This window comes from Dendrobates tinctorius, unplaced genomic scaffold (assembly GCF_039654945.1).
Source record: "Dendrobates tinctorius isolate UK_male_01 unplaced genomic scaffold, ASM3965494v1 ptg000101l, whole genome shotgun sequence".
In the NCBI taxonomy this organism is placed as follows: Eukaryota; Metazoa; Chordata; class Amphibia; order Anura; family Dendrobatidae; genus Dendrobates; species Dendrobates tinctorius.
In genome coordinates this window covers 1,542,710-1,564,078 of record NW_027361769.1, presented here as the reverse complement: position 1 = coordinate 1,564,078, position 21,369 = coordinate 1,542,710, and the positions used below count along the sequence as shown (strand labels likewise).

At 46.0% G+C, this 21,369-nt stretch overlaps 1 pseudogene; it reads right to left on the bottom strand.

Annotated features, from left to right (window-relative positions):
* Positions 1–11,107: 11,107 nt before the first annotated feature.
* LOC141099702 (uncharacterized) lies at positions 11,108–20,561 on the bottom strand (annotated as a pseudogene).
* Positions 20,562–21,369: the final 808 nt, after the last annotated feature.

Below are 21,369 nucleotides of genomic sequence, written 5' to 3'. Positions count from 1 at the left end.
GAAAAGTATAATATTACAGGGTATATTCACTAGTCTCCTTAATACTGCGTTGATCCAGGGAGCTAGTCTGATTGCCGTATGTGGAGTCGGGAAGGAATTTTTTTCCCCAATGTGAAGCTTACTGTTGCCACATGGGTTTTTTTTGCCTTCCTCTGGATCAACATGTTAGGGCAAGTTAGGATAGGATATGGGTTGAACTAGATGGACTTAAAGTCTCCCTTCAACCTTAATAACTATGTTACTATGTTACTATGTTACATGGCGTCCGATCTGAATTCCAGCCAATTTTGCATTGAAAAAGTCAAACGGCGCTCCTTCCATTTTGAGCTCTGCCATGTGCCGAAACAGTCGTTCCCCCCCACAAATCAGGTATCAGCGTGCTCAGGACAAATTGCACAATAACTTTTGCAGTCCAATTTCTCCTGTTACCCTTGGTAAAATAAAAAAAATTGAACCTGAAGTTTTTTTTTGTGAAAAAAAGTTAGATGTTCATTTTTTTTTAAATATTCAAAAAAATTTCTGTGATGCACCTAAAGGGTTAATAAACTTCTTGAATGTGGTTTTGAGCACCTTAAGGGGTGCAGTTTTTAGAATGGTGTCACTTTTGGGTATTTTCTATCCTATAGACCCCTCAAAGTGGCTTCAAATGTGATGTGGTCCTAAAAATAAAATGGTGTTGTAAAAATGAGAAATCGCTGGTCAACTTTTAACCCTTATAACTTCCTAACAAAAAAAAATTTTGGTTCCAAAATTGTGCTGATGTAAAGTAAACATGTGGGAAATGTTAGTTATCAAGTTTTTTGTGTGCCGTATCTCTGTGATTGAAGGGCATAAAAATTCAAAGTTGGAAAATTGCGAAATTTTCAAAATTTTTGCCAAATTTCCATTTTTTTCACAAATAAGCGCAAGTTATTTGAATGAAATTTTACCACTAACATGAAGTACAATATGTCACGAGAAAACAGTGTCAGAATCACCAGGATCCATAGAAGCGTTCCAGAGTTATGACCTCATAAAGGGACAGTGGTCAGAATTGTAAAAATTGGCCCGGTCATAAACGTGCAAACCACCCTTGGGGGTGAAGGGGTTAAGAGTTGATTTCAGTAGAAAACATTTCCCATATTAAGAACAGGAAAAAGGTTTCTCCCCTGTTTGAGTTTTTTTGCCCTGATGACATTCACCCTCGGGTATTATGGGAGTTAAGCAATGTGATAGACAGGCCTCTATTCCTTATATTTAAAGACTCTATAGAAACAGGGTCTGTTCCTTTTGATTGGCGGCAAGCAAATGTGGTACCAATATTCAAAAAGGGGTGTAAAAGGGAACCTGGAAACTATAGGCCGGTAAGCTTAACATCTGTTGTGGGTAAAATTTTTGAAGGGTTTCTAAGGGATACCATTATGGAATATCTCAATGTTAATAAATGTTTAACTCCATATCAACATGGATTTATGAAGGATCGCTCCTGTCAGACTAACCTGATCAGCTTCTATGAGGATGTAAGCTCTCAAATGGACCCAGGAGAATCATTGGATGTCATTTATCTCGACTTCACTAAAGCATTTGACACTGTCCCACATAAAAGATTGGTAAGTAAGATGAGAAAGCTTGGGCTAGGGGAAAATGTGTGTAGATGGGTAGGTAGCTGGCTTAGTGATAGAAAACAAAGAGTGGTTATTAATTGTGCATACTCAGATTGGGCCAGGTGTTATGAATGAGTCACCGGAGGAGGAAAAAACAAAAATGCAAGCTAAGTCCAGAAAACAGGAGAGGTTGGTAGCTAGCGGATTGCAGACCCCTTGTTAGGAATCTGTGTCCTGCCATACGTATGCAGAGATCCAGATCCTCACATTTGTCTCCAGAGGCTAAGTCCTTTCAGCCAGCTTCTGTGCATGCTCCCATTGGAGTTCAGGAGTCAGTTGCTCAGGTCCTGCTTCTGATTCCATTGGTTCAGCTCAGGGCTCTGGAGATTTCCGGAAGGTCCCGGTCACTATAAAAAGTGCACATGGCTGTTCCGCCATGCGCTAGTATTTTTCATACTGCTGCTGTGTGTATGGTGACGGATGCTTGGACTGGTGACTGACATTATGAAACCCCTTCCCTCTGATAATACGTTTGTGTGAGTGATTGGGCATCAGCCAGTATTAGCGCCAGCGCGCTCAAGCTTCATCTTTGCCAGCAGCTAGCGTCGTGCATTGTGCTTGCAGCATAGCCATGCTTTTCCTGCGGCTCAGCTATCGCTGCGCTGCGGTTGCAGTTTGTTGGACGTTCGCAGTTGCGACGTTCCGCTTTTCAGTTTACGGTAGGTCTAGATGGAAAGTCCTGACGTCTAAGGCTACTCCTGTGACTTTTAAATACCGTGTCCGCTCCGCTGGAGTCTGTGACCTAGAACAGACTCAGTGGTTTTGCATGCTTTAAAGCTTGCAGCTCTGTGTCTCTAACAGAGCTTGCTTTAGTGCACTGGGTGCAGTTAAAACCCTGTGCACATTACCGCCCTTGTGATCTGCCCCTCTAGCATCGGTTTTTACACCTGCCACACGGTGGACCCCGGGCGGCGAACACGCTTTATTTATATTTTTATTTAGCGTGTTCCGCCGTCCCTAACACAATACTAGCGCCAGGGTCTGGCTAGAGATGGCAGATCAGCAGCAGCTGTTACAGCTTGTGCGTCAGCTCGAGGCTCGTCTTGCTACCCTGGAGAGGTCTCTCGCAGCTGCGCAGGCTACAGATGCTGCCGTACAGGCACTCACAGATGCGGTAGGACGTATGTCCATGTCCGCCCTTGCACCGACAGTTACGCGCCTCCCGTTGCCCGATAAATATGCTGGGGATGGCGCCTACTGTAGGGGTTTTATCAGCCAGTGCTCGATACACCTGGAGCTGCTGACTGCGCAATTCCCTACGGAGCGGGCTAAGGTGGCTTTTGTTATCTCCCTACTGTCTTGCAAGGCGCTGGAATGGGTTACGCCTCTGTGGGAGCTTGGTGACCCCGAGATTCGGTCCCCGGCTAACTTGCTTACTGCCATCAGGCAAGTTTTTCTCGGTCCTCGGGTCACGCATGATACGTCCCTGCAGTTACTCGCCCTTACTCAGGGGTCACTCTCGGTTAGCCAGTATGCCGTCCATTTTCGGACACTGGCGTCTGAGTTGGAATGGTCCGACAAGGCCCTAATCCCCGTTTTTTGGCGAGGTCTAGCGGAGCATATGAAGGATGCTCTCTCTACTAGAGAGATTCCCACTAGCTTGGAAGAGCTAATCTGAGTCTCCTCACGTATCGATCTCCATTTTTCGGAACGCGGTATGGAGCAGGCTCACTCCAAGCACAAATCCGTTTCGGCTTCCAAATTTTTTGTACCCCTTGAGTTAGACGAGCTGGAGGTTCTACCTCCTGAGCCCATGGAGGTGTCTCGCACCAACTTTAATACAGACTCTGACCAGGAATCCATCTGCGGTTGTCACCATGTCTGTGCGGTTTCTCCGGAAGCCAGCTCCCCACAAAGGTTGGAGTCTGAACCGGCTGTCGAGACCTTTGTCCCTCCTCATCTCAGGGCTCAGGTGCTCACCTGGGCGCATGCGCCTAACACGCACCACCATCAGGGCTATATGCAGATCTCAAAACTGTTGGCTGATGTGTATTGGTGGCCCCATAGAGTTCGGGACATAAAAAAATTTATTCAGGCTTGCACCTTATGTGCTCAGTCTAACCCTCCTAGACAGAGGGTGGTGACATCTGCCGACACACGGCAGCGTGCCTCTGTCACTCCCGCTCCTACTATCTCCCAAGTGTCCCTCTTGAAATCTGGTGACCTCGGTTCCTCTGATGCCTTCCAGGTGTCTCGGGTTACTATAACCCCTACCTGGACACCAAGCTCGCCCTCAGACGAGTTTGAGCCCTATGCCACCGTAGGGCACAAGGTATTCCGGAGGGCTCGGGGAGGAGGGGGCCTTAGGAGGGGGGGTAATGTTAGGAATCTGTGTCCTGCCATACTTATGCAGAGATCCAGATCCTCACATTTGTCTCCAGAGGCTAAGTCCTTTCAGCCAGCTTCAGAGCATGCTCCTGGAATGTACTCCCATTGGAGTTCAGGAGTCAGGTGCTCAGGTCCTGCTCCTGATTCCATTGGTTCAGCTCAGGGCTCTGGAGATTTCCGGAAGGTCCCGGTCACTATAAAAAGTGCGCATGACTGTTCCGCCATGCGCTAGTATTTTTCATACTGCTGCTGCGTGTATAGTGATGGATGCTTGGACTGGTGACTGACTTATTATGAAACCCCTTCCCTCTGATAATACGTTTGTGTGAATGATTGGGCATCAGCCAGTATTAGTGCCAGCGTGCTCAAGCTTCATCTCTGCCAGCAGCTAGCATCCTGCATCGCGCTTGCAGCATAGCGGTGCTTTTCCTGCGGCTCAGTTATCGCTGCGCTGCGGTTGCAGTTTCTTGGACGTTCACAGTTGCAACGTTCCGCTTTTCAGTTTACGGTAGGTCTAGATGGAGTAGTCCTGACATCTAAGGCTACTCCAGTGACTTTTAAATACCGTGTCTGCTCCGCTGGAGTCTGTGACCTAGAACAGACTCAGCGGTTTTGCATGCTTTAAAGCTTGCAGCTCTGTGTCTCTAACAGAGCTTGCTTTAGTGCACTGGGTGCAGTTAGAACCCTGTGCACATTACCGCCCTTGTGCTCTGCCTCTCTAGCAGCACTTTTTACACCTGCCGCACGGTGGACCCTGGGTGGCGAACACCCTTTAATTATATTTTTATTTAGCGTGTTCCACCGTCCCTAACCCCCCTGATCCTATTCACAACAACTAACAGTAGCCGTGGAGCGTTCCTATGGTGGTCCAAGATGCCTCTTCACAGCCGGAGAACTAAATAAGCCTAAAGAAAGAAAGGGGAAATCTAAACTGCCCCAGAGCAGACCCCAAAGCAATAGACAGCCCCCAACATGTATTGTCAGTGAAAACAGATGAAAACACAAACACAGACAGAAAGACAGGCAGAGCAAACAATGGGGCCCAACTAACTAGATAGGAAAGGACAGAAAAGATGCTGGCTGCAATCCGCAAAAACCCTGCCAAAAATGTCCCAACACGTCTGAGAGGAAAAAGCGGCCCTGAAGTCACTAGACTTCAAAATCCCTATATCAGCACTCCGATATATTCTGAAGACAGAGCAAAAGAGATTTAACCGATCAGGGACAAAAATGGAAATTCAGCAGAGCCCCAGCCGGGGCTGGCAGAACACAAAACTAAGCAAATCAGACAAAATCTTATGGAACAATAACAGAGCAAAACTTAGCTTTAGAAGACAGGAACTGAACTGGAGGCCAGAGCTCAGAGCAGAGAAATCACCAGCAACCCTACAGGGCGTCGGCTGCCTTATATCCACTCAGAGATTCCGGATGTCCAATCGCAATCCCCCTGTTCAGGTGACAGGTTTCTCCCATCCAAATCAGTTTCACCACCTCCTTTCACCAGCAGAGGGAGTTCATCGGACATCAAAGGTGAACGAGAAAATGAGCTCACAACAGTACCACCCCCTTGAGGAGGGGTCACCGAACCCTCATCCACGCCACCAGGCCGATCAGGATGGGCCCGATGAAAAGCACGAACCATTCTTTCGGCATGAATATCAGATGCTAAGACCCAAGAATTATCCTCCTGGCCATAACCCTTCCACTTAACCAGATACTGGAGTCTCCGTCTAGCCAGACGAGAATCCAGTATCTTCTCAACCTCATATTCCACAATACCTTCAACCAATACAGGGTCAGGAGGTGCCACCACAGGAACTACTGGTTCAACAAACCTCTTCAACAGAAACTTATGAAACACGTTATGGATCTTAAATGAAACAGGAAGAGCCAATCGAAAAGAGACCGGATTAAGAATCTCCAAAATCTTGTAAGGTCCAATAAATCTAGGTTTAAACTTTGGAGAAGCCACTTTCATAGAGATATTCTTTGATGACAACCAAACCATATCACCCACCTTAAACCGGGGACCAATCGTCCTATGCCGGTTGGAAAACCGCTGGGCCTTTTCCTGGGAGAGAGACAACTTATCCACCACTTGGTCCCAAATCTGGTGCATTCTCTCCACCACAGTGTCAACACCTGGGCAGGCAGAAGACTCCACCTGCCCTGAAGAGAATCGAGGATGAAACCCAAAGTTACAAAAAAAAGGTGACATCAAAGTGGCAGAACTAGATCTATTATTTAAAGCAAATTCGGCCAAAGGCAAAAATGAGACCCAATCATCCTGATCAGTAGAGATAAAACATCTCAAATAAGACTCCAAAGTCTGGTTTGTTCTCTCCGTCTGCCCATTGGTCTGAGGGTGAAACGCAGAGGAGAAGGACTACTGAATTCCCAGCTTGGAACAAAAAGTCCTCCAAAATCTAGAGACAAACTGAACTCCTCTGTCAGATACAATGTTCATAGGAATCCCATGCAAGCGAACCACCTGTTGCAAAAACAAGGGCACCAACTCTGAGGAAGATGGCAACTTAGGGAGTGGTACAAGATGGACCATGTTAGAGAATCTATCACAAATCACCCAGATAAGTCATTCTCTGAAAGACAGGCAGATCAGAAATAAAACCCATTGAAATATGGGTCCATGGCCTCCTGGGCAAAGGCATCAACAACCCACTAAAGCGAGAGCAAGGTTTAGACCGGAAGCAAGTCCCACAGGACTGCACAAAATTCCTGACATCACGAGATAAGGCGGGCCACCAAAAAGATCGACTCACCAAATCTCTAGTACCAAAAATACCTGGATGACCAGCCAATGCGGTGCAATGAACTTCAGACATTACTCTCTTCCTCCACTGGTCAGGAACATACAATTTTCCAATGGGACAACGCTCAGGTTTGTCCTCCTGAAACTCTTCCAGAGCACGTCTCAAATCGGGCGAGATGGCAGAAAGAACTACCCCCTCACCTAAGATGGTAGCAGACTTGGTCTCAATAGGAGAATCAGTAAAGAAACTCCTAGAGAGGGCGTCTGCCTTGACATTCTTAGTGCCCGGAAGAAAAGAGACCACAAAATCAAAACGTGTGAAAAACAAGGCCCACCTAGCCTGTCTAGGATTCAAGCGTTTGGCCGACTCAAGGTAAATCAAATTCTTGTGGTCAGTGAGGACCACGACTTGATGTCTAGCTCCCTCCAACCAATGTATCCACTCCTCAAATGCCCATTTCATGGCTAACAGTTCCCGAATACACACATCATAGTTGGGTTCAGATGGGGAGAACTTTTGGGAAAAGAAAGCACAGGGATTCATTTTAGATGTTACCGGATCTTTTTGGGACAAAACAGCTCCTGCACCAATCTCTGAAGCGTCCACCTCTACCTGAAACGGGAGTGAGACATTAGGTTGCCGCAAAACTGGAGCAGAAGTGAACCTCCGCTTCAGCTCCTGAAAAGAAGAAACAGCCTCTGGAGACCAATTCAGCACATCAGCACCCTTCTTAGTCAAATCAGTCAATGGTTTGGCAATACCAGAAAAATTAGCTATAAATTTATGATAAAAATTAGCAAAACCCAAAAACTTCTAGACAGCCTTCAAAGAAGTGGGCTGAACCCAATCATAAATGGCCTGTACCTTGGCCGGGTCCATTTCAATAGTTGACGGAGACAAAATAAATCCCAAAAATGAAATCCTCTGTACACCAAAAAGGCATTTCGATCCCTTGACATACAGGGAATTCTCCCTCAAAATCCGGAACACAGTCCGAACATGTTCCACATGAGAGTCCCAATCCTTGGAAAAGATCAAAATATCATCCAGATAGATGATCAAAAATTTATCCACAAAGTCTCGGAAAATATAATTCATGAAGCACTGGAAGACAGAAGGGGCATTAGTGAGCCCAAAAGGCATCACCAGGTACTCAAAATATCCCTCCGGAGTATTAAACGCCGTCTTCCATTCATCCCCATGCTTAATGCGAATAAGATTATACGCCCCCCTGAGGTCAAGCTTGGTAAACCAGCAAGCACCTTTAACTCTGGAGAATAGATCAGAAATCAGGGGTAACGGATACTGATATTTAACAGTAATTTTGTTGAGGGAACGATAGTCAATACAAGGCCTTAATGAACCATCTTTCTTGGCCACGAAAAAAAAACCAGCACCAAAGGGAGAAGAGGATGGTCTAATATGACCCTTCTCCAACGACTCCTTAATATAAGATCGCATATCCTCATGCTCGGGTACAGATAAATTGAAAAGTCGACCCTTGTGAAATTTACACCCAGGGCTCAGCTCAATTGCACAGTCATAACTCCTATGAGGAGGCAAAGACGCAGACTTATTCTCACTAAATACATCATAAAAATCAGCCAAATAGTCAGGAACATCATGCGACTGTGGAGAGGTGGAGAAAACAGGAGTGTCACTAAGAGCACACTGACAACCCCAACTCACCACAGACACAGATTTCCAATCCACAACTGGATTATGGATTTGCAAACAGGGAAACCCCAGAACAATGGTATCATGCAAATTATGCCACACCAAAAATCTGCAATTTTCTTGATGGTCTTGGGCGACCCGCATTACCACCTGGGTCCAAAACTGAGGTTTTTCTTCGCCAAAGGAGTAGCATCAATACTCCTCAAAGGGATAGGAGTCCGCAGAGGTGCCATAGGAAACCCACAAAGTTTAGCAAAATCCAAGTCCATCAGGTTCAGAGCCGCTCCTGAATCCACAAAAGTCTTAGCGGAAAATGTGGACAGGGAGCAGATCAGAGTAATTGCCAGAAGAAACTTAGTTGTGCACACCCACAGCAAATGTGTGTGCAAAATGTTTCTCTCGTTTAAGGCAGACAGAAATATTATGAGAGGCATCTCCACAGAAAAAACACAGTTTATTATGCCTTCTGAACTCCTGACGTTGCGCCCTAGACAAAACTCTATCACACTGCATAGGTTCAGACATTTGTTCAACAGGTGGCAACATTTCTCGTGTAATTTTACGTTCACGTAAACGCCGATCAACCTGAATGGCTAATGACATAGAATCATCAAGACCGGAGGGAACAGGAAATCCCACCATAGTATCTTTTACGGTTTCTGACAAACCCTTCCGAAAGAGAGCTGCCAAGGCACCATCATTCCAGGTAGTAAGGACCGCCCGCTTTCAGAATTTTTGACAGTACAACTCTGCAGAATCCTGACCCTGGCTCAATGCCAACAGGGCTTTTTCAGCTCGATCAATAGCATTAAGTTCATCATACAACAACCCCAAGGCTTGAAAATATGCGTCCACATTAGTTAGAATAGGATCATCAGGTGTCAAAGAAAACGGGGATCGCCGTGCAGCAAAGAGATGACAATTTTAACCTGCTGCGCAGAGCTCCCCAATGAGCTAGGTTTCAAGACAAGAAATAATTTACAATTATTCTTAAAATTCAAAAATTTAGACCGATCCCCAAAAAACACATCAGGAGTAGGGATCTTTGGTTCAGCAAAACGTGAATGAGCAAGATAGGCAGAAATTCCCCACACTTCAGCAGCGAGCTGCTCCACACGATCAGAAAAAATTCCTCCTACGGCCCCAGAGAAAAAGAGGAAAAAAATATACATTAAAAAAAAAAAAAATTCTGACACTTTTTTTTTTTACAATTCTTTCCTGCTATTGAGTACCCTAGAATCTGCGGTATGGCTGGTGATTCTGTTATGAATGAGTCACCGGAGGAGGAAAAAACAAAAATGCAAGCTAAGTCCAGAAAACAGGAGAGGTTGGTAGCTAGCGGATTGCAGACCCCTGATCCTATTCACAACAACTAACAGTAGCCATGGAGCATTCCTACGGTGGTCCTAGATGGCTCTTCACAGCCGGAGAACTAAATAAGCCTAAAGAAAGAAAGGGGAAATCTAAACTGCCCCAGAGCAGACACCAAAGCAATAGACAGCCCCCAACATGTATTGTCGGTGAAAACAGATGAAAACACAAACGTAGACAGAAAGACTGGCAGAGCAAACGATGGGGCCCAACTAACTAGATAGGAAGGACAGAAAAGATGCTGGCTGCAATCCGCAAAAACCCTACCAAAAATGTCCCAACACGTCTGATAGGAAAAAACGGCCCTGAAGTCACTAGACTTCAAAATCCCTATATCAGCACTCAGGTATATTCTGAAAACAGAGCAAAGAGATTTAACCAATCAGGGACAAAAATGGAAATTCAGCAGAGCCCCAGCCGGGGCTGGCAGAACACAAAACTAAGCAAATCAGACAAAATCTCATGGAACAATAACAGAGCAAAACTTAGCTTTAGAAGACAGGAACTGAACTGGAGGCCAGAGCTCAGAGCAGAGAAATCACCAGCAAACCTACAGGGCGTCGGCTGCCTTATATCCACTCAGAGATTCCGGATTTCCAATCGCAATCCCCCTGTTCAGGTGACAGGTTTCTCCCATCCAAATCAGTTTCACCACCTCCTTTCACCAGCAGAGGGAGTTAATCGGACATCAAAGGTGAACGAGAAAATGAGCTCACAACAACCAGGGTTACTAGTGGGGTACCACAGGGTTCTGTATTGGGCCCCCTACTATTTAATATATTTATTAATGATCTAGTGGATGGCTTACACAGTAAAATATCAGTATTTGCAGATGATACAAAACTATGTAAGGTAGTTAACACAAAGGACAGTTTGCAACTACAGACAGATTTGAGTAAATTGGAGAATTGGGCTGAAAAATGGCAAATGAGGTTTAACACAGATAAGTGTAAGGTTATGCACATGGGAAGGAGAAACAGATGCTACAATTACTTACTAAATGGGAAACTGCTGGGGAAATCAGGCATGGAAAAAGACTTAGGCATCTTAGTCAATAAGAAGCTAAATTGGAGTGCCCAGTGTCAGGCAGCTGCCACCAAAGCAAATAGGGTCATGGTATGCATTAGAAGAGGTCTGGGGACACGAGATGAAAACATAATTCTCCCTCTGTACAAATCACTCGTCAGACCACACTAGGAGTATTGTGTGTAATTTTGGACGCCGATGCTCAAGAAAGACATTACTGAACTTGAAAGGGTTCAAAGGCGGGCTACTAAAATGATAAATGGAGTTGGTTCACTACAATACCCAGAAAGGTTATCAAAATTAGGTCTATTTACTCTAGAAAAGAGAAGACTTAGGGGAGAACTAATAAATATGTTCAAGTATATCAGAGGGCAATACAGAGATCTCTCCAATGAACTGTTTGTACCAAGGACTGTGACAAGAACAAGGGGGCATTCTCTTCGTTTGGAGGAAAGACAATTTCTGCACCAGCATAGAAGAGGGTTCTTCACGGTAAGAGCAGTGAGGCTCTGGAGTTCTCTTCCTGAGGAAGTGGTGATGGCCAACTCACTGAATGAATTTAAGAAAGGAATGGATGCTTTTCTTGTGAGTAACAGTATAGAAGGTTACGAATAACAGAATATTATAGGTAGATGGTTGACCCAGCTTAGGGGAAGGAATTTTTTTCCCTATGGAGAAAATTGGCTTCTACTCTGTGGGTTTTTTGCCTTCCCCAGGATCAACAATGCAGAACAGCTGCACTAAAAATAGGCTGAACTAGATGGACATAAGGTCTTCCTTCAGCCTTCAAAACTATGTTACTATGTTACTATGACTAAGAAGAGATGATTTCCTCACAAAACATTTCCCACATTCTGAAGAGGAGAAAGGATTCTCCCCCGTGTGAGTTCTTTGATGCTTAAACAAATCTGATTTCCAGTTAAAATACTTCTCACATTCTGAACAGGAAAAAGGCTTCTCCCCTGTGTGTGTTCTTTGGTGCTTAATCAAATTTGATTTCTGGGTAAAACATTTCCCGCATTCTGAACAGGAAAAAGGCTTCTCGCCTGTGTGGGTTCTATGGTGACTAACCAAATCTGATTTCTGGTTAAAACATTTCCCACATTCTGAACAGGAAAAAGGTTTCTCGCCTGTGTGAGTTTTATGGTGAGTAACAAAATGTGATTTATGTGCAAAACATTTCCCTCATTCTGAACAGGAAAAAGGCTTCTCCCCTGTGTGAGTTCTTTGGTGCTTAAACAAATCTGATTTCTGGATAAAACATTTCCCACATTCTGAGCAGGAAAAAGGCTTCTCCCCTGTGTGAGTTCTTTGGTGCTTAAACAAATCTGATTTCTGGATAAAACATTTCCCACATTCTGAGCAGGAAAAAGGCTTCTCCCCTGTGTGAGTTCTTTGGTGCTTAAACAAATCTGATTTCTGGCTAAAACATTTCCAACATTCTGAACAGGAAAAAAAGCTTCTCCCCTGTGTGAGTTTTCTGGTGTGTAACAAAATTAGATTTCTTGTTAAAACATTTCCCACATTCTGAACAGGAAAAAGGCTTCTCCCCCGTGTGAGTTCTTTGGTGCTTAAACAAATCTGATTTCTGGATAAAACATTTCCCACATTCTGAGCAGGAAAAAGGCTTCTCCCCTGTGTGAGTTCTTTGGTGCTTAAACAAATCTGATTTCTGGCTAAAACATTTCCAACATTCTGAACAGGAAAAAAGCTTCTCCCCTGTGTGAGTTTTCTGGTGTGTAACAAAATTAGATTTCTTGTTAAAACATTTCCCACATTCTGAACATGAAAAAGGCTTCTCCCCTGTGTGAGTTATTTGGTGTGTAACAAGATTCCCTTTATGGTTAAAACATTTCCCACATTCTGAACATGAAAAAGGCTTCTCTCCTGTGTGAGTTTTCTGGTGTGTAACAAAATTAGATTTCTGGTTAAAACATTTCCCACATTCTGAACATGAAAAAGGCTTCTCCCCTGTGTGAGTTTTCTGGTGTGTAACAAAATTAGATTTCTGGTTAAAACATTTCCCACATTCTGAACATGAAAAAGGCTTCTCTCCTGTGTGAGTTTTCTGGTGTGTAACAAAATTAGATTTCTTGTTAAAACATTTCCCACATTCTGAACATGAAAAAGGCTTCTCCCCTGTGTGAGTTATTTGGTGTGTAACAAGATTCCCTTTATGGTTAAAACATTTCCCACATTCTGAACATGAAAAAGGCTTCTCTCCTGTGTGAGTTTTCTGGTGTGTAACAAAATTAGATTTCTGGTTAAAACATTTCCCACATTCTGAACATGAAAAAGGCTTCTCTCCTGTGTGAGTTTTCTGGTGTGTAACAAAATTAGATTTCTGGTTAAAACATTTCCCACATTCTGAACATGAAAAAGGCTTCTCCCCTGTGTGAGTTTTTTGGTGACTAAGAAGAGATGATTTCCTCACAAAACATTTCCCACATTCTAAACAGGAAAAAGGCTTCTCCCCTGTGTGAGTTCTTTGGTGCCTAACAAAATCTGATTTCTGGTTAAAAAATTTCCCACATTCTGAACAGCAAAAAGGTTTCTCCCTTGTGTGAGTTCTTTGGTGCTTATCCAAATGTGATTTCTTTGTACAGCATTTCCCACATTGTGAACAGGAAAATCTATTGTCTGTTATGTGAATTTTTTCATGTGTAAGACAAGTCTTTTCAAGAAAACTATTTCCATATTCTGAATATGAAAATAGCTCCTTTCCTTTAGAATCAATTAATTTTTTAATGCTTATATCGTGACTTTGATTTTTCTTAGTAGTTGGTAATGAACCAAAAGATGGGACCTGTTTCAAAGTATTAGATGACAGATCTTGGCTATGAAGGGATGATGGTATATCTGGAGTAATGGCATTAACTTCAATTGGGTCCTGTGATATCTCAAGATCATCAGATTTAAAAATTGAAGATGTCAGCGTTCCCTCTGATCTCCTGGTACAGTCATCTGCTAAAAATAAAACCAATTAATAATTTTGAATAAAATATCTTCACATTTTATACTTTTGAACATTTCTACTTAAGCTGTCCATAAAAAATACAAGCTTTTTAAAAATACTGAATTATTCTCCAAGACAATGACAGTTCACAGTCTAATCGAAAGCCTCATAGCATGAACCAGCGCATCATGGTGTTCAATGGTTTGTTCATTCTGCTTCCCAAACATGGAATAAAAAGCCACCAAACAATGTTATATAGGTAAAAATTATACCAATAAAACTTCTACTCATCTCACGGAAACACAAGACACCACTAAGGTCCATCATCTGTCAGAGGAAAACCAAAAGGTTTCCACAATATTTGTGGGTCAAAAGCTCTTGAAAAGCAACATGGCTTCCATAAACCGATCCAGCAATATCCGCTCTCCCAAAGTCAAATATCCACTCTCTTCTGAGCCTTGTAGTGCGCCCAAACCATATTTAGCATCCGTATATTTGGCATTACTATAGTGAGAAGAACCCACTTAATTTACGGTGTGTGTTTCCTGGAGCACAATCTGGGCATTATGTGTTGGATAATAAAATGGCAAATGTGCAATTTTCATGTTGCAACATCCAGTGCGAGCTAATTTCCGTAAAGTGTCACTACTCCCATAGAATAATTCACTGAGGGTTATAATTTCCATAATGGAGTCACTTTATGGGGATTTCTACTGCTTTAGTTTCCTGTAATTTTGTTATATTAGGGCATCTGCAGATGGTGTGTCCCCTCTCCACTGGAATCTGCTCCTGCGATGTTTGATTCCATCACCAAGCAGCGCCTTATTTATTGTGCAGGCGTTGCTGGTAATAGAAGAGACGTCGAAACCAGAAGCTCTGGGTGGCGCTGGCTCTGTCCAGCCACTAAGATTAGGGTGCCTGAGACCAGTAGTTTCATCCAGCCTGGCAGTATGGGTTTATGTGCTGTCCAGCAATCTGGTAGCAATCTACTACCCGCTTAAGCCAATTAGAAAGCACCAAACCCTACTAAAGCTTGAAGCCTATTCCCGGAATCTGCCAGATACAGCCTTGTTCTCCTCCGGTTCAGTCCTCTGTGCTCAGCTGGTGTATTTGTTTCCTGGTGTAATCCCAGCCCGCTTACTGACTACACTTGTGTCTTCTGATTTTGTATTTTCTCTGCCCTCCTGGTTATGACTAACTACCTGACTATTCTTCTTGCCATCTCACTCCAGAGTAGCAGGTAACACCATGGTCCAAGCCTAGGGGTCTCTGTGTAAGTCCAGATCCATGAAGAGGGGTTAAAGGATGATGAGCAAGGCAATCACTGGGATCTGGAAAATAGAGTAGATGGAGCCAAGCCTTCTCATGGTGGCCATCTTCTGATCTGCCAGGTGATCACTAACAGTGCTCCCAATACATCGTGTGTGTAAACTATTCCATCAAGATCTGTGTGCGAATAGCTAAATGGCGCTCCTTCCTTTCTTACCCCTACCATGTGCCCAGAAAGTAGTGTACAACCATATATAGGGGATTGTTGGATTGAAGAGACATTGGGAAATAATTTGTAAGGTCCATTTGTTTCCTATTATCCTGGTGAAAACTCTCTGGGTAATTAGAGTATGGGGCTCGGTGGTTCTTGGCAATCTAAACTATCGTAAGGGCCAATATTTTCTGTCAGATGAGTTTCAAGAAGAAAGATTAAACATTCATAGAGAACTTTTTATAATAGTGCAGAGCTGATGTGTCTTAAATTTAGATCTCAGCCATTTGGCAGAGGTAATGGAGACCTTATTTTAAAGGCTACCAGGTAGTTGCAGACTCACATAAGTGAGGCAGGCCGATCCCACCATCATCAGACTACCATACAAAATGAACCTGTACAAAAAGAACTAGAATAAAAAAACATGTTGGAGGTATTTTTTGGATTATAAGACACACCCCAAATTTTGAGGAGAAAAATAGGAATATTTTTTTTTAATAACATGGTGGCGCTTCTTATAATCCATGCGTCTTACTGCTATGGGGAAGCGGGGTCCCAGGGTCACTGCTGGAGGAGGCAGGAGTGGGGAGTGATGCTGCAGGCCGCAGGGTGGGATGAGGGGGTGTCCGATGAGCAGTGCCCCGCTGCGAGTGTTTGGTGCTGCTGGGGTGCCTGGCGCTGCTGCCTGGGGTGGCCACCGCCAATGCTGCTGCCGCTGCTCTGGGTGTCCGCCGCTGCTGCTGCCTGGAGAGTCCGCCGCTGCGGGGAGACTCTGCTGACTTTTCGTGAAAGTCCAGAGCCCCCCGCATGTCCGTGGTTTCCTCCTGTGTGGTGGACTCTGTGAATATGGCTGCTGGGGGGCGGCACATGCGCAGATGGAGATCTCGGTAACAAGATCTCAGGATATGAGATTTCAGCCCTGAAATTAGATCTCAGGATTCTATGAAGCCAACAGCATCATTACCCTCCGCTTTCTCTTATAGGCCAATCATAATATTTTTCATCAAGTGATTTTCTAACTTGTCAGCACATTCTACGTACGCTGTCATTTGGCTTTATAGTTACATATCTGGGCAGGTAACGGTCAGCGTCTCCTAATCCCAGGGGGTTGGTGGATCCTCCAGGTTGTAAGTTCTATAGAAAAGGGCTTTCAATGTCCAAAGTCATTTGAACAGTTTTGGGTGGAGGAGAATGTTGTGGTCTAGAGGCAAAATGGTGACCATGGTAATACGGCCGGACTACACCACCGATAAAGCAGCCACAGCCGGTGACTGAGAGGAATCTGTGACTTCTCTGCATTCAGTGGTTACTACTCACCTGGGTAGTCATATGTGGGAATCTCCTCTTTACACCGCTCATCACCCCTCACATATGTCTCTGTAGTATTAATATGGGTCAGATCTTCACCCTGAAACAAATATTGTAAAAGTCACAGACAGATGGAGAAGTCCCATCTATGATCAGCTCTAATCCTGCCATCTCCACCGTTCTCATTACACAAGTATAAGACATATAATACTGGTGGATAAAACAAGACTGAGCACAAGACCTTCACAGCCGTCTACACATCATAGGGGAGATCTCCTGACACCTTCTCTCATCTACCTGATGATCCTGAGGAGCACTGGGATCTTCTTGGTTACAGTCCTGTGGAAGAAGAGGACGGGGACATCTCTCTGGTGTTGTCCTCTTACTGGATAGATCTGGAGGAAACACATACAGGGACTGAATTCATTCTCTACATACAGATAATTATAGGCCGTGTGTATTTAGTCCTGTCTATTACCTGGTGATGTGAGGGGCTGGGGAACCTCCATTATGACGTTCTTGTACAGATCTCTGTGTCCTTCTAAATACTCCCACTCCTCCATGGAGAAATAGACAGCGACATCCTGACACCTTATAGGAACCTGACACATACAATGATACCGTCATCCCCCCGATCCCTTCATAGTGTTACAGTATAATGTCCCAGCATTCCCAGCAGTGTCACCTCTCCAGTCAGCAGCTCAATCATCTTGTAGGTGAGTTCTAGGATCTTCTGGTCATTGATGTCCTCATGGATCAGGGGGTGAGGTGGAGGCCCCGTGATTGGGCTCAGGGGTCTTCCCCATCCGTCAGACACAGGGTCCTGACAGCGATCACTAGAGGTCTTCTTCACCACTGTGTAATCCTGGTTATGGAGAGACACATTAATAAATCTCACTACAGACATTTCCAGAGTCCTCACCTCTCCAGTTCTGTCCATCTGTTATTCCCATAGATAAGAATGATGTAATGTGACGTCATCAGAATCTCTCACCTCTCCAGTGAGACGGAAGAGGATCTCTAGGGTGAGGTGTAACATCCTCTCCGCCATCTTGTCTCTGTCCATATCCATCCTTGATGGGTAAATCAGGAAAATTCGCTTCTGCAGAAGATCTTCACTGAGAGGATCCGATATTGTAGAGACCTGAATGAGAAGAAGATGATCTGATGTAACATCATAAGAATCCTGTGTAATAATACAATTACTGGAGATAATAAGGGAAACATATGAGGAGATTTATTATCTTACAGGGTTTAGTTTTCTCCCCTGACATCTACTAATAAAACCTATATATTTAGGCCACAGACAACAAGCAGTTTCCTCCTCGGAGTCGGCAGCTGAACACGTTCCTCATAGACTCATCAACGTCACCATCAATTCCCATCAGAGTGAAGGAACATCGCTCCTCTATTCAGCTCTATGGATCCAGGATGAAATCCACTGCGGCCCCTGCAAGAAAAGAGCAAGTCTGGTGAGACCCCCGAGGCCGGAGATTTCTACAGCTGCTCTGTGCGCACAGGACCTGTGATGAGGTCACGGGAGGGGAGGAGTCAGGGGTCACATGATCAGGGGCCTCAGTGTGTGCAGGACTCTGCTGTGCTGGTTGTCATGGTGCTGGATGAGGGGAAGTTTATGTGTGGGGTCAGGAGTGGTTTACAGGGTGGATGTAGCAGAGCCGTGTGTGTACGAGGTGTACGGAGCAGAGCCGTGTGTGTACGAGGTGCACGGAGCGGAGCCGTGTGTGTACGAGGTGTACGGAGCGGAGCCGCGTGTGTACGAGGTGTACGGAGCGGAGCCGTGTGTGTACGGTGTGTACGAGGTGTACGGAGCGGAGCCGTGTGTGTACGAGGTGTACGGAGCAGAGCCGTGTGTGTACGAGGTGCACGGAGCGGAGCCGTGTGTGTACGAGGTGTACGGAGCGGAGCCGCGTGTGTACGAGGTGTACGGAGCGGAGCCGTGTGTGTACGGTGTGTACGAGGTGTACGGAGCGGAGCCGTGTGTGTACGAGGTGTACGGAGCGGAGCCGTGTGTGTACGAGGTGTACGGAGCGGAGCCGCGTGTGTACGAGGTGTACGGAGCGGAGCCGTGTGTGTACGAGGTGTACGGAGCGGAGCCGTGTGTGTACGAGGTGTACGGAGCGGAGCCGTGTGTGTACGAGGTGTACGGAGCGGAGACGTGTGTGTACGAGGTGTACGGAGCCGTGTGTGTACATGGTGTACGGAGCGGAGCCGTGTGTGTACGAGGTGTACGGAGCGGAGCCGTGTGTGTACGAGGTGTACGGAGCGGAGACGTGTGTGTACGAGGTGTACGGAGCCGTGTGTGTACATGGTGTACGGAGCGGAGCCCTGTGTGTACGAGGTGTACGGAGCGGAGCCGCGTGTGAACGAGGTGTACGGACTGGAGCCGTGTGTGTACGAGGTGTACGGAGCGGAGCCGTGTGTGTACGAGGTGTACGGAGCGGAGCCCTGTGTGTACGAGGTGTACGGGGCGGAGCCGTGTGTGTACAAGGTGTACGGAGCGGAGACGTGTGTGTACGAGGTGTACGGAGCGGAGCCCTGTGTGTACGAGGTGTGCGGAGCGGAGCCGCGTGTGAACGAGGTGTACGGAGTGGAGCCGTGTGTGTACGAGGTGTACGGAGCGGAGCCGTGTGTGTACGAGGTGTACGGAGCGGAGCCCTGTGTGTACGAGGTGTACGGAGCGGAGGCGTGTGTGTACGAGGTGTACGGAGCGGAGCCGTGTGTGTACGAGGTCTACGGAGCGGAGCCGTGTGTGTACGAGGTGTGCGGAGCGGAGCCGTGTGTGTACGAGGTGTACGGAGCGGAGCCCTGTGTGTACGAGGTGTACGGAGCAGAGCCGCGTGTGAACGAGGTGTACGGAGTGGAGCCGTGTGTGTACGAGGTGTACGGAGCGGAGCCGTGTGTGTACGAGGTGTACGGAGCGGAGCCCTGTGTGTACGAGGTGTACGGAGCGGAGGCGTGTGTGTACGAGGTGTACGGAGCGGAGCCGTGTGTGTACGAGGTCTACGGAGCGGAGCCGTGTGTGTACGAGGTGTGCGGAGCGGAGCCGCGTGTGAACAAGGTGTACGGAGCGGAGCCGTGTTTGTGTGGACCCCTCTGTATACACCTGTATACCCCAAGCTTCAGTCACAGACCCCGCGTCTCTCACACTGTATACACCCGTATACCCCAAGCTTCGGTCACAGACCCCTGTGTTCACTGTATACACCTGTTTATCCACAGTTTTGGTCGCAGACCCCTGTGCATACTGTATTCACCTGTATACCCCCAGCTTCGGTCGCAGACCCCTCTGTGTACGCTGTATACACCCGCATACCCCCCGTTTCGGTCGCAGACCCCTGTGTACACTGTATACACCTGTATACCCCCAGCTTCGGTAACAGACCCCTGTGTGTATGCTGTATACACCCTTATACCCCCAGCTTCGGTCACAGACCCCCCCGTGTACGCTGTATACATCCGTATACCCCCAGCTTCGGTCACAGACCCCTCTGTGTATGCTGTATACACCCGTATACCCCCAGCTTTGGTCACAGACTCCTCTGTGTACGCTGTATACACCCGTATACCCCCAGCTTCGGTCACAGACCCCTCTGTGTATGCTGTATACACCCGTATACCCCCAGCTTCGGTCACAGACTCCTCTGTGTACGCTGTATACACCCGTATACCCCCAGCTTCGGTCACAGACTCCTCTGTGTACGCTGTATACACCCGTATACCCCCAGCTTCGGTCACAGACCCCTCTGTGTATGCTGTATACACCTGTATACCCCCAGCTTTGGACGCAGACACCTGTGTACGCTGTATACATCCGTATACCCCCAGCTTTGGTCGCAGACCCCTGTGTATGCTATATACACCCGTATACCCCCAGCTTCGGTCACAGACCCCTCTGTGTATGCTGTATACACCCGTATACCCCCAGCTTCGGTCACAGACCCTGCATCTCTCACACTGTAGAACTGATGCCGGACACACATGGTAAAACTGCGGTCGTCGGTCTCTCATCTCTCGCACTTATACTGATAACATAAGATGGAGTCAGACGAACCCTCCTACAAAACGTGAGAACAAAGTCATTACTACAGGACTGTGTGAGAAAGGGATTTATTCTACAAGAAACGCTGGGGCCACAAATGAGAATAACATAATGTTGCTCATCTTCTCTTTCACCATAGATATTGGCAGTGAGGGCGACTTCCACTTTGCCGCAATGTGGATTTTAGTGGCCATACATAAGTAGTTTACTAGCTTCTGAAAGCTTTCTGGAAGCCGGGAAGGCCTGGTTCCCAGTAAAAGGGTAGAAGGTTCCAGATCAACCGGTCCACCATACATCTGTGCTATCAGATGCTTCACCTTCTCCCAAAGCCCAGAAACCACCATACAAGACCACCAAATATGTCTCATGTCACCAGATATTCCACAGCCCCTAATACAGTCTCCCAAGATTTTAGGAAAAATGCTGTGAATTTTTTCCTGTACATAATAGACTCTGTGCAATAGTTTTAAGGAGGTCTCCACAAGGGAAGTCTGGTGACTGCCTCATGATAGGGTGTCACAGCTACGATACCATTCATCAATTGACTGTTCAAACCCCAGATCCTCCTCCCACTGTAACATATACTTCAAATTTTTTATCATCTTGTGGGGAATTTATAGCACAGTAGATCAATGAGAGATCGTTCCCCTGCCCAAAGGGTCATTTAGACATTTATTTTCAAAACTCGCCCTGAGTGTAGTACCGCTCGGGAGGATCTGCTTTGCAAAGTAGAAAGATCTGGTTCAGTC